The 14,672-nt window shown below is 40.8% G+C and overlaps 1 long non-coding RNA gene across 1 annotated transcript; it reads left to right on the top strand.

Moving 5' to 3' along the window:
* The first annotated feature begins 266 nt into the window (after positions 1–266).
* Positions 267–14,465, top strand: LOC123282492 (uncharacterized). The gene is made up of 4 exons (XR_006522614.2): positions 267–399; positions 5,921–6,101; positions 10,805–10,858; positions 14,055–14,465. It is a non-coding gene; the product is annotated as an uncharacterized lncRNA (long non-coding RNA).
* Positions 14,466–14,672: the final 207 nt, after the last annotated feature.

Below are 14,672 nucleotides of genomic sequence, written 5' to 3'. Positions count from 1 at the left end.
AACAAGTGGTTCCCTCTGCTTGGATCTGTAGGCTGTCCCTGCTTGTCCTAACCCAACAGGTTCTTCTGGCTGCAAGAACTATAATTAGAACTTGTGGTGGACTGTTACTTTCGTGGCTGCCAAAGAACCATGCCTCCCAGTGTTCATATCCTGGTGTAGAGCCCTCCCGCGTTGACTCTGAGCTCAGCTATGTGACTTGTTTTAGCCAATGGGACATTAGCAAACATGATGCAAGCAGAGGCTTGATAAGTGCTTGTACATCGGGGGTTTTCCTCTTGCAACCCAGCTGCTGTGCTATAAGGAAGTCGAAGCCATCTTGCTGGAGAGAGAGATCGTATGAAGAAAACCACACATGAAGAGAGAGGTAAGCCACTGGAGGAGCACTGAGCCATTGCACAGGTGAGTGAAGGCTTCTCGGACCTTCCCACTCAGCCTAGTCACCAGCTGAATGCAGTGGAGGGACAGTGTATGAGCAGAAGAACCACCCATCTATGCTCTGTCTGAATTCCTGACCCTCAGAATCTCCAGCAAACAAACTGGTTCTTGTTTTAAGCCACTAAGTTTTGAGCAGTTACTCAGCAACAGATAACTGAAATAGCACTCTAGGCCTTGCATGCCCTTATGTCATGAGCATCTTTGCAGTTACTGCTCCCTAAGCTTATTGACACTGCACCCCCTTCCTCTGTAAGTTGAGAGGGTGCTTACCAAAAGACACTCACTAACCAGTTTGAGGAAGTGGGGCATTAGGACAATGAGTGCTACCTCTCTGCTTCTGGGCTTGATAGGAGTGGCAGAGAGGTAAGTGCCTCTCCTGTGGAAGGGCATTCTCCTGCTGAAAGGCCCCATGGGCCTTCCAGCAGCATGTCCGAAGGAGCTGCCCAGCAGAACTTCCCATCACTATCACTGGATGCCTCAGCAAGGAGGGTGGTGAGTGTGTTGTCTCACTGTGGTGTTCTGACTTCTCACCCAAGAGGAGAAATGGAATGCCCAACTCTGTGGGCCCTGCCTAGGCAGGCACAGGGAACCCTGAGTAATGGGCCAGCTCAAGATCCCTCTGCCAACCCGTCTGAGCTGGAAGTTCTGCCGCAGCAGGAGGCTCTGCTGGACCCAGGTGCTGCTGACAGTCTTGTCTAGGCTGTTGAGGACCAGATCAGAAAAGGCACAGAGGCAGCTGCAATCCCAGGGCCACGTAACAACAGAAGCAGAAAACAGTGTTAGAGATGGATCCTTCTGTAGTGTGTGTCAGGGAGTTCCATTGCTGTTTGTGTGCAGAAATCATTACCGAATGAAAATGGCCCTATCTGAGCAATGGGTTTTGCATCCAGTGGTGAGTGCCTACCCAAACCACAGGGAAAAAATTTAATTCCTATAAAAATAAGCAAAACGACTAATTAAAATTTCTCCCCATCCAAATTTAAGATCACCAAGTAAATAAATACCCAAAACTGATGAATATACCCAGTTCAAATTTTATTAATAAAACCTAATTTGTTTTCCAAATTTTATGGATCAGATTCCCTAGCTGTTATTTATTCCCACCATCTTCTTCTTGAATCACAAAATAAATTTCAATTTCAAAAGTTAGATGGTGAATATTCATCTCTCTTCCTAGAATATTGTGGGTGGTAGGCTTTTTTCCTGATTTAGAGGAGGAAAAAAACCACAATTTAAATATGAAGTGGACATAAAAGGAAAAGAAATTGAAAAACTATTGTAGACTAGTCTTTTTTCTTTTATTCTCTTTTTCTCCACATTCCGCACTCTCATTACCCTCCTCCCCACAGGAGGCCGTCTAATGTGCTTAATGTGTATTATTTTGTATGTATGTGTTCTTGTAAATGTGCATTGTTGTTTTGTGGATATGTATTTTTAATTGCTGTTATTGGTGTTATGTTATAAATCCAATTGTTTATTGCTTTTTTTCACTCAACATTGTGTTTCTAAGATCTTCTTACGGAGCTGTATGAAAATCTAACCTGGCGCTTCTGACTGCTATGGAACACTCTGATGTGCATCTTCCAGCTCCACCTGTTCATTCTGCTGCGGACGAACACCCAGACAGCCTCCAATTCCTGCCACTTTAAACAATACAGTATTAAACGTCTTTGTTCATGTCACCTTACAGAGCTGATAAAACAAATGTTCACCCATTTTATTCACAAACCACAGTGCATATCCAAATGCCTTTAAATGTGATGCCAAAAAAAAAAAAAAAATCCAGTAAACACACAGATTTATAAAGCTGAATTTAGATTTCTCACATTCTCTCTTTATTTTCATAATGAAAATGTTCAAAAAGTTCAGTTAACATCGTGACTTTGAAAACACAGAGAATCATTTTAGAAACAAATTATTTCCTAATCGGTATATACCTCATGAGGAAAAAGAACATTAAAAAAAATCAAATCTGTTGTATTCATTTAAAACAAACACACACTCCCAGTAGAACCTCCCAAGGTTTGTACGGTGACTGCATTTTTCCAGCTGAGCAATATTACGATGTTTCAGAGGGACTCCTAAATCACTGAGCACATGGATCAGACAGGCCCTTGTTCGCCAGCACATGGTCTCTGTTCTTGCACAGCCTGCTTCTGCAGCAACAGCATTCTTCGCTCTCTTTGCAATTTTAACTCCCACTTGAAAGGGAAAAACATCAGACACATCTACAGACATAGGATGGCTCTCAACCTGCCCTCTTTCCCTGTGGGAAGTTACAGCTCTTACAGTGTATCTCTAACCTGTCAAACTGTCCAACAAACTCAGAGGACAGAGTTTTCGATGTACTCTTTCATTCTTTTCCAAGCCCTGACATTTTTGGTCCATATTCCCGTTCAGATGTGGCAGCTCACCATTTAGTGGCAGTTCCCACACAGCCTGCTCTGGAGACCTGCTTCCTTGTGAGTTGGTGGCCACTCTCTGGTCACCTCAGTGGGTGGGCAATCTATTCCCTTAAATTTAGTGGGTCTCTGTTTCTTTTACAACCTAGCCCCAGCTCTCTCAAAGGATTCCAATGGGAAATCTATGAAAAGCTTTCATATTTTGAATCCTTCTCTCCAAACAAACCCTTCTGTAGCTTCTATTTTGACATGTTGCCTTCCTGACTCCTGTAGTTATAGACTTAGGCAAAAATAGTTTTCCCGGAGGTTCCTGAGCCTTCTACAACTGCTGGGACAGTGCATAACCTGACCTATGGCTTGGCGAACCCTTCTGCCTCTCAATGTGCAAGTGAAGACCTTCACTCTCCATCAGAGGGCAGTTCACCTAGGGCTGGCTAAACCCCCACCACAACCGGATCTTCTCTTTTGGACTGAGGCAAGCCGTGTGTGGCTTGGATCACAATTTCCTCAGGCCTTAGCCCTCATGTCCTTCCCACTAATCCTGGAACCTTGAAACCTCTCCCTCTTTCCTCTATCTCTGATGCTTCAGAGTAGTTCTCACCAATTCTTACTGAAGCCTCCTTTTAAAAAGATATGCAAAATAGCGAGGAAAATTTTAGGGATTGTTAATAAAGAAGGGGAGCTTTCCTACCAGATACTGAAGTGCCTTAAGCTGTGACAACTGAAACAGTTTATTATGGTGTATGAATTGGTAGATGAGTGGAATGGAAGAGAAAATCTCAACACAGACCAAGAATCTAGAAGAATTTAGCATGTGGAGATGACAGCATCTCAAACTCCCATATGTGGACTGACAGTGATGAAAGATTGGGTGATACAATTTACAATGTTAGAAGTGCTGGTTAATCATTTGGGGGCAAAATTAGATCCCTATCTAATGCCAAATAGATGAAACATCTAAATGTTCAAAAAGGAAGAAGGAAAAAGAAGTCATCAGTAGACTAGAGAATACTGGTGAAAATTTATATAACCTCAGAATGAGGAAAGCTTTCTAAGCACAGCAACAAAGGCAAAAACCTAAAGGAAAGTATTGATAGATCTACCCAAACCCCAAATCAGACACTTCTATATCTACAAACTCATCAAAAATAAAACTTAAAGGCAAAATAAAACTGGGGAAAATATTATTGCATATATGGCAAATTATTAATAGCATTTGTATATTAAGAATTGTCATAGATCAGTGAGAATAAAAGTGAGAGTGATGTTGAGCCCTACATAAGGCATCATTGTCTGAGGAAGGCTGCCAGCCAATGGTAACAGCTTGATTACATCAGACCCCTTCCTCTCCTAATGGGGCAGCAATTTGTTCTTCTTAGATTTTTATCTACTGCAGATATGGGTTTGCCTTCTCTGTCTACAGTGTGGCTGCCAGCACTCCCATATGTGGACTGACAGAAATGACATGGTATTCTGAATAAAGTGGCCTCAACATGAGGGACCAATTTTATGGATAAAGTACTGATAATGGCACACGCAATGGCTTCCACTGGCCTTCCCATACATCCCATTAGCTGGAAGGAACCAGCCTAACATAATAGTGGAATGACCTGCAGGGTTGGTGTGCTGAAGTCCAGGATGCAATATGCACACTGAATGGATAAGCAATTGGTAGAGCTGTGTTGCCAGTAGCTAAAATGCGCAGGTCTGGGGAGCGGAGGAGAGGGGAAGGAGGAATAGTTGCTCTCTCTATCGCTCCAGTGACACACTTAAGAAGGCTGTGCTTCCTTCCCTGTAAACTTTGATTTGGTTGGATTAGAGGTCCTGTTTCTCAAAGTGTGGAATGGTTCCATCAGGGCCCACAGTGAGAGTTCCTCTGAACTTGAAGCTATGCCTGTGGACCAGGAGGCATAGAAAGTTATTATACTGGTGTCTTAGAGTGGATTCTACCAAAAGCAGGCCCTGAAACCAGGATTTGAGTGTGGGTAGTTTATTTGGGAGATGATTCCAGGACATACCAAAGGGAGGTAGGGAAGTAAGACAGATGGAGGAAGGAAGCCAATGTAGGGTGTTAGTGAATAGGTTGCCGCTGTGGGAAACTGGGCCTCATTCCTGCTGGGGACCTCTGGGAGGCATGTGGAACATGCCTTAGAGTTGTCTTTCCAGAGGAGCAAGGTATAACTCCCAGGGCTTGATCCAGGGGCTTCAGCTCTATGTCCTGTACTGAATGGGTGCTGAGCATGGTCTTAAGGCCAGAGGAACCCCGAGGCAGGGAGCACTGGTGTTGGAAGTAAGGAGCTGCTGAGTGCATGACAGCAGTGGTCTGGGCTTTCTTTCTATGGCTGTTAATAACAGTCATTGTTGTTATCCTTGTAATTCCCATCATCCCCTTACTTTTCAAGTGCCAGACCCACTGCTGAAGCCTGCTCATCCCCTTCCTCCTGTGTAGTAACTGGGATATTGAGCATAGCATGGGTTCTTACCACCATACTTACTGGCAGAATTCAGATCCTTTTTCCCACCAGGCCAGTGAGAGGTCCAATTCCAGAATCTCAGCCTGAGTGTCTGCTCCCTTGGGGCACTTCTTGTATCAATCATCCTAGTTTGGGTTCCCCACAAAGCAGACTTTGAGACTAGACTTTGAGGATGCATAGTTAACTTGGGAGTGATCCCAGGAAACACCAGCATGGAAGTGAGAAGGTGAGACAGGAAAGGGAAGCGGGTCCATATCGTGTATGTTAACAATCACAGGTCACCACTGTGGGCAACGGGAGATGGTGTGAACATGCCTCAGAATTGTCCCAGTCTCACCAGAGGGGCCACGTAGCTGGGGTGTTTGTCTACCAACTCTTATTCATCACTGGTCCAGACTATCCCCAGGGTGCCCGCTCCTCTGCCTTCTGACCTGTTCTGAGAGTGAGCTGAGCATGTTCCCACAGCCAGAGGAAGCCTTTGGGTGGGGAGTCTCCAGGGCTTGAGGTAAGAAGCTGCTGTGTGCATGGGACAGTGATTGTCAAATAGTGCTAGTTTATTGTTGGGAGGTAATTCTCTGTGGGACTTTGACATTGCTGCATGTCTTATAGGCAGAGGCCCTTGTTCTACACTGGATTTTTCAATGATGTCTGCAGAGTTCTTAATGTAGTCGCAGCAGGATTGCAGAGAAACCCAACAGAGACAACCTGGAATCTACACTGAACCAGCAGTCATACCGATAGGGGCCCACTGAACACACCCCCGGATCACTGCATTCTTTAGGTGACCCCGGTGAGTTCTCCTGAAACCCGGACCTCCTTATTTTAAGTCGATGGTTCAGAGTTTATAAGAGCTGTTTCAAACCTTAAGACTAAATGGCTTAAGGGGGTACCAGTACATACTCTAGGTAAGAGGAACCTAGGGGGGATATCCTAGGCCAGGGGAGGCTAGGGGAAACTTTGGAGTGAATGGGGCAAGTTGACCTTTTTAATTTGGCTTTAAATTGAAAAGAATCATGTTTGTAAAGTCTGAACGAACTGCTTGATAGAGAAGTGAGAGTCTGAACTTGTTCAGCTCCGAAGAGAAGGGATACCAGCTCCTTAAACTGTCCCTAGAAAGTTTTCAGACTTTAAAGTAAAATGAACTGAAAGAAAAGCAGGAAATCAAGCTTCTAAAGGCTAACCTGAATGGGCAGCCTCTCCTTAGAACCCTGGCTGGCTTCATACTGAAGCTTCCAAGTGCTTGACGAAATAAGGATAGCTGTAAATGGCTGACAAGATGACTGGGATAATTTAAAATTACAGCGGCCACTGTGGGGCTCCTTTTCAAGAGCCAGATAACAGAGAAATTTTTAAAGAGTCCAGCTTGCCAACTGCCAGCACAATTCCTCAAACTAAGGGTTCTGGAAGCTATAAATATTTATAAAGAACAACACAAAAAGAAAAAAATCTTACCAAGCTTGTTTCTTGTCCTGAGGTCTTGGCTTAATAATCGTCAGGTTGGTGGTCCGAAAATATGGTCAGACAAATTGTGGTTGAACCCCTTTTTGCCATCAGAGATGGTCAGACAGAAACGAAACATGGGTTGCCTTCCATTCGTGGTTAAGGGTCTTACCAAACTGCCACCAGCCTCAGGGGAATTACATTGGCCATTAGAAGGAATGTTCTAATTAGATAAGATCATTTAATAAGTGCACTTAAAAGCAAAGACTTCAAAATTCCAAAATAACCTTGTTGAAAGATTTGTTGCCAAAAGCTAATAAAAATGAAATTATAAAGGAAAGTTACCTAAAGGAAAATATAGACCATGACTTTACAGACACCGCTATAATCTACTCTCTGAGTTAATGAGACTCTGAGAGATTTTCTGGGAAAGTGATATTTTAAAGATTACTGGAACTGTTCAGTCCCACCAGGTAGGTACTGTTTGTCCTGGCTGAAACCTGGCAAAGTATTTGAAAGGATTTAGCAACTTTAGGACCAGGAATTTGGCCAAACTGAAAGCTGATATTCAGAGCCTGATAGGAATTTTTTAGGCCTTCTTCCCTAAATTAAAATAAAACTAAGCACCCAGGGGAGAAAAAAGCAAATTAGGGTGATGCGGTTGGCCAGGTAGAGCAACTGTCCTCAACTTACAATCTCATGTAAGACTGAAAAAGCAGCTCTGGAGGCGGCTCAGATTCCACCCAGCTCCTTTATCTCAGACAGGATTACGACCTCACCTCTCTGGGAACTGTTATCTAGCTCGTCACCAATTCCTAAAACTGAAGAAAAAAGTCAGAAAAATGGCCATAAGAGCACCCATGCCCCAAATCTAGCATCTTGAGTGTCTTCTGTAAAAATGTTAGTAAAAAAAAGCTTAAAACAAAATTTGGATTGATAGCTAGGGAGCTTCCTATTAGTGTACCTGATTTATGGTAGTAATTTTAAAATAATAGCTGTGGAGTCTCTACGTATGTGTGTCTATATGTATGTTATGTATGTGTGATATTTTTATCTCCAGATGGTATGGTTTCTAAAGAGCTCTATTTAATTGGCTTAAAGTAAGTGCTTACATAAATTATTTCTAAATGCAGCTAACCCAAATGTCTTTCAAGTTAATGTGATATGAAATAATCTTTGGTAATGAAAGCTTGTTTAAATTTGTTGGTTTGATTGAAATAGGCATGCCCTCAGAGTAGTCAGTGTTTGGGTATGATGCAGGCTTTATTCTACATTTATTGGTAAAATAAACTGATGCTATCTCTATTGCAAAACTGGTTAGTAAAAATAATAACTTGAAATAATGGCTAATTTTGCCTAATGTCTCATGAAGTTTTGTAGGCAATCTAAGTAATTATTGGGAATGAGTAAACTAAACTGATGTGAAAAAAAATAAAAATGTTGGGTGAACTTTTTAGAATAATTGTGTGTTATGGCATGTATATTAAAGGTAACTTCCAAAATCTCTCTGGTAACTTGAAACTTTGAAGTTTTGCTAGGTGAAGTTAAATGATAAAAATTCATTGAATATCTAGGTCATTTTCAAATAAGATAAAATACTGAAACCTTATTACTAAACATGTGTAAGTTTATCTGCTTTTGGCTTCTTATTCCAGAGAAACTAAAAGGTGTTTGGGTCTATTAGAAAGCATGTCTTGTATTTTATTAAAGTTACTGTGAAGTAACATGTTTCTAGAAGTTACAAAAGGTATTTATAAATTTGCCAAGCCACAAAATGCTAATGTAAAAGAAAGTTTACTATTGCTTATTTCTTAGTTTTCACTAAAAATTAAGGTGTATAAATAAGGGTTAAAATTCAAATTAATGTATGTGATTAAAGCTACTAAAAATTGATAAGGAAAACATCTTTGAATTCAAGGAAAGATGTATGTTTTGGGTAAGGAAGGTATAAAGAATGGAAATATTTTTGTTTGTTTTTTTAAGAAAGATAAATTTGCCTCAGAGTACCAGGAGGGAAAAAAAAAAGGAAAGGCATAAGGCAAATTCTGAATGTGAAAAGAAAGTTATAAAAGGTTTGTTGAAAACAAACTCTAAAAAAGAATTTTATGGATGGTCAAGTTGGCTAAGATTGAAGTAAATCTAATTAAGTAAATGAGTTTTAATATCAGAAGTAAGCTGGTACACAAATTAGAATTTGGTTTTCTCTTTCTCTTAAAAAGGATAATTTTCCTGGACTTTTAGCCTGCTTTTGATGAAGAGATTATAGAAGATTTTCTTTACTTTTGAGTGAGTCTTACTTTGGTTGAATGGATAACTAAGCATTGTTTCACAGTGTCCCTTGTTTCACAGTGACAAGATCAGCAACCCCTTGATCTTGTTTGACCAAGTGTTTTAAAACCTTTTGATATTTTTGACAGGATCCCCAAAATTCATATCCTAAATGAAGTCTTTCTTTGGACTTAAAAAAAAAAAAGCTTTCTCGGAGAATTTTCATAGGGCCCCTGGGACTTCTCAAAGAAATTTGTTTTCTCTTCTATAAAGAAGGGAGATACTAATTAGGCTTGTTTGGTGCTAAATTGCATGGGAAGCATTGTCAAGTGAATGATGATAAACCTTCTTAGGTTATAGTGTATAGATAAATATTATTCACTCTCTTAACCCTGCTACCTTGCTTCCAACATCATTGCATTCTATTATCTAATTTGGTTTACATGTGGGTCTTACTTAAATGATAAGCAAGGATGTTATCAGGCTGGATATGCTGTCTACCCTCGAGAATGCCTGCTACTTTCTGTTAACTCTGCTAACCGAGTAAAAGATTTCCTTCTATAGGCTCAAGAAATCACTAAAGAAGAAGAGAAACAAAGGTGGCAACAAAAGGGGGAAAACAATACTTTTAGATACTTTCTCCTACAGTACCTCATAAAACCTATACTCATTGTGCTATATGACCAAAACATAATCTAGGAAAACTATTTCATGAATCACAAGGCCACTTTCCTCTTTGCAATTGGACTTTGTTCAAATGCCGCCATCTCAAGGATAAATGTACCTTGGTAATGATCTGTATGTTCTCACATTGGGTTGAGGCCTTTACTTACAGAAGAGTGATGGCTTTAGGTAAATTATTATTGGAAAGGATAATTCCTGTTTGAGGAATTCCTACTGAGTTATACAGCAACCTGGGAACTCATTTCGCTGGACAAATAATTAAATCTATTTGTGACATTTGGCCAGTAATACAACATTTTAACTAACAGCACAGTCAACACTCGGTTGGCAAAGCTTTCAGAAGCGTTTGATCTCTCATGGCCAAGAGCTCTTCTGCTAGTGCTCCTCAATCTTATACCTTACCCTTTGGTAAACATCGGCTGTCTCCTCTTGAGATAATAACTGGATGGCTTATGCAATTAGATAAAGGAATGTATGAACCAACTTTGCTTAAAGGAGATGTCTTAATTGTTTTTATTTATTTATTTTTGGTGAGGAAGATTGGCCCTGAGCTAACATCTGTTACCAATTTTCCTCTTTTGTTTGCTTGAGGAGGATTATCATTGAGCTAACATCTGTGCCAATCTTCCTCTGTTTTATATGTGGGATGCCACCATAGCATGGCTTGATGAGTAGTGTGTAGGTCTGCACCTGGGGTCTGAACCCTTGAACCCTAGGCCACCAAATTGGAGTGTGTGAACTTAACCATTATGTCACTGGGCCTGCCCCCTGAGATATCTTAATTATTGTCAAATGTCATTGAGACACTTAAAAGAAATGAGAGGTTGGTAGCTGATTCTTTTCACAGAGAGCTCCTGGAAGATGAAGACCTTGAGGTTCATGGACTCACCTGGAGAATTTATCAGAAGAGGCATCAAATAAAAGACTCTCTGCAGCCCTGTTGGAAAGGACCATACCAAGTACTTTTAACCAATTCATGCACTACAGAATCAAAAGGCATTCACATTTTTCATTTAAAAAAGGCTTCTCCACCTGAGTGGGTTTCAGTTCCTATTTTTGATACCTGACTTGAACTGATCAATGCAAATATCTCCAAAACAGGATGAGAAGAAGACGGCATCTGTTGTAGACAGCTGTCCCAAGACTCCAGACCAGGTCTGTATTCTCAACCTTGTAGCTCCTCATTTAAATCTTTGTAATGCTTAAACTGTATACCTATTTTATAATGTTCCATTTAAGGTTTTCAGAATACTATCATACTTAAAGAAAGTGATTGATTTGGAACAGACTGGTCTCAAAGGCCAAGCATTTATTGGGTGGCTCCTAATGGAACTTGGTGGTCATGTGGAACAAATCTCTAGCCTTGGCTACTGCCTGGATGGCTAAAACACTGCACCTGGAGCTTCCCTTGGATGCAAGGAAGGATTCACACTGAGCTAACACCAGTTGCCAATCTTCTTCTCTTTAAGGCCAGATGGGCTCATTCAGTGTTCCACTGGTATGGCCACCTATGGCTATATTTGTTGCTTCTTGGGGCTAGAGGATGTCATATCACATATAGAAGTCCTGACTAAATTTACTCAACAAGCCCTTAATGGTAGTCAAGAAAGAATAGTGTTATTAAATACTAAAATGTCTTGAATGGGAAAGACTGTCCTTCAAAATAGAATGGCGTTAGATATTTTAACTGCATCCCAAGGTGGTACATATATAATTATTCAAACTGAATGCTGTGCTTTTATATGTGGTAAATCTTCCAGTGTGTCCTCTCTGCTAAAGCACATGAAAAAGCAAGTGAATGTCTTAAATGAATCTTTTATAATTGTAAACAATGTGAACATAAGGAATCAGGTAAAAGCACATGTACAATGTTTATGCAACAACCTAAAATTAATTGAAAAATTATATAATCTATGAAATGCTTCCTCTGTTAATGTATACCTCTATGCTTGTCTGACTACTTCCCCCTAATGTGGACAACTGGGAAAATAAATGAGATAAAAGCAATGAGGGACATGATGGACCCAAGGCAGACAGTAACCACCCTGGCACCAAGGGACAATATTTTGATCATCAGTGCTTTCTATTGAAAGATTATAGATCAAAGGGGAGGGGGGAACGATAAATAAATGACAAGCAAAGGATATATTGGAGTATACGAGAAAGGCATTTGGGTTAAAATTAATTTGGCCTGACCTTGTTTCTCCAAAAGGGCCTGATGTGCCCTGTTGAGCATGCATTGTTGTATGTCTGCTTTAAACATACTATGTCCCCAAAATAAGAGTGATACCCTTAAAGATAGGGATGTAACTTCCCCCCATATTGGCATTTCTTTAAGGATAAGCATCTTTTCCTAAACTAAGGATTAATGACTGACCTGCTGTGCTCCCCTTGTGACCACCAACGTGCTGTGCCAGCTAAGTATCTCATGACAATCGTAAAAGGGACATTCCTATCATATGTGATGTATGCTCTTTGTTCCAAGAAGGTATATAACCACTCTGTACACCCCATTTCTTTGGTGCCCTTCCTCCTTTGGGGAAGGAAGACCCTGGGCTAGTCCTCAGATCTGGCCCATGATAAACTCACTCCAATTTTGATTTATAGATTGATTATGGATTTTTTGTGTCTACATAGTGAATGGCCCTGGGAGATAGAGATAGTGTCTCCCTCTGAAGCGAAGGGCGGGCATGTTTACTGCCAATTAAAAAAGATTCAGGTTCCCTAATTCAGGGTTCTTCTCCTGAAATGCAAGTGTCACCTACACCTCTTTATGTCACTCTGTGAGACAAAAAAAAAAAAAAAAAGAAAATGCTGATATTCTGGCATTGCTATCACTAAGAGTCACAAAGTCCTTTGTCTCTGACCCAGGAGTCTTCTGTTTTCTGCCAGCATCCTTGAAACTGTGACAGGCTAACTTGGTAGCTTGTAAGTAGGATATCTTAGACTTGTCACAGTTCTTGATACTGTGTTATTTTCATCTTTACTCAGACCCTAAATCTACTTGGTTAAACTCCCCCTGTGCTCTTCTCTCAGCTTTGTGTTGTTGCAAGAATTCATTCAAGAATCATTCAACAACTTTTTATTGGGGATCTTTTGTCTGCCTAGTGCTATTCCAAGGCCTAGAGATACAATGGTAAAGGAAGCAGACACAATCCTCACCCTCTTGTGACTTATATTCTAGTGAAGCACTCGTCTGTGCCGTCAGCTTGCTCTCTTTTTTTTGTCCCTCTCTTTCTCTCTAAATAACCTGAACTGAAATTCACCAATGATACTGATTCTATTCCCTCCTCTAACTTTGAAACCAACCACTCCCTCCTCCAGTAAACAGATTTCTTCCCTGAATTTCTTTGCAGATCAATACTACCAATTCTTCCCACTTTAAGAGTGAAAGGCTAGATTCTGTTCCTGACTCTGCCACTAACTCCATGATCTTGGACACGTCACCTTTATTTTCATAAGCCTTCGATTCCTCATCTGTAAAATGAATGGAATGGTGCATATCCTGCTGAGTGATTGGAGGGGTTGGAGGAGATCACGTATACAATCAGGAAATTTCTGTGCAGCACGCAGTTGCTGTGTGTTCTCCACACTAAGAGCAACCGCTAAGTTGCCGTCTCCCGTTCCAACCCTAGCCCGGTCCTCAGTAAGGATTGGTTGGAAAGGAGGAACCCAGGCGCTTCTAATTTTCAACATTTCTCTGATTTCTGATTTACTGCTGCTTAGACCTCATGTTGTATATGCCCTGCTTTCATAGCTTGCTTTCCACACAGTCCGCTCAGCCTCTTCCTGCCCTTAATATGGTATAAAAACTAACAAATCCACACAGAAAATATGACTTCCTGCAGCCAGCAGCAGCTCCAGACAATTCATCACCAAATAGACTAGAATAACACTAACTTTTGCTACCATAGCAACTGCTATTGGTTGCACAATTGCTGACTTTTGAAGCTACTTAAAAATGTGCCAACCGTTTTGCATAAAGTGGCTTTACGTCACCAAGAGCAGTGGTTTTCATCTCCCCTCAAGATTCTGCTTTAAGAAATTGTAGCTTTTCCACCCTTAGAAGCATTTCATAATTTATTTTTTCAAAGAACCATTTTAAAACAAAGTTTTGCCAGTGGTTTCTTCATGCCCGTGTAAGGGCAAATACAAATTAAAAATAAGGGGCTTACTTCTTCTGTTGAAATAAAAAGAGACTTGCTCCTTCCCTTTCCTTAGAACCTTTACTTTAGAAAACTTGTCATTGTGTAAGCTGTTTCTCTGTCTCCCTTTGAAATGCGTGCAAATCTTTTTTTAAAGCTAAATAAGCCTTTTGCCAGCTTTAAGACCTAGGAATATCTTTCTCAAGGACCTGGGAACTGTCTCTTAAAAATGTCACCTTGAGGAAGCTGATGCCCGACCTGCCAGCTCCTGTGGGAGAATAGGAGCGTCCGAGCTGCAGAACTGCCTCCTGCCATAAAGAGACGAGAAGCTTATGTTTCCTTTGGACAAAGGCAATCAGTTAACACAGATGGCCACCCCAGCTGCCAAGTGAATTTAAGATGAGCTATGCGTGACAAATGGTGCTGTCAAGTTTTTTTACTTGAGGACTAGTTATTGTTTAGCTTGAGAACACCTATGTAATGGATTGTATCTGCTTGGCTCTGTAAAAGGGTAAGATTCCTTTCTATCTTTGCGATCTCTTAGTGAATTGCCTGAGATGCACATCACAATCTGGTTTAATACTTATTCAATAATAAAATTGTTTGCTTTCTCTTCTACCTTTGTGGAGAGGTTTTCTGGGTTGGGAGGGGATTTGTTTTTAATTATATTTCCCGTATGCCCACCAGAACAAACGTTTTAAAACAGCAGTCATGGAGGATAGCATTATGAGTTTTTGTTAGAAGCTCTGGAGAAAGGTGCACTAGGGAATTATAGGAGAAGAAAAATAGATCCAGCTCTCCCTTCATTTCCTATGCACCAAAGA

Source organism: Equus asinus, chromosome 2 (genome assembly GCF_041296235.1).
Source record: "Equus asinus isolate D_3611 breed Donkey chromosome 2, EquAss-T2T_v2, whole genome shotgun sequence".
Taxonomy (NCBI): Eukaryota; Metazoa; Chordata; class Mammalia; order Perissodactyla; family Equidae; genus Equus; species Equus asinus.
The sequence above is the reverse complement of the archived record's forward strand: the minus strand, read 5'-3'. Positions and strand labels throughout refer to the sequence as shown.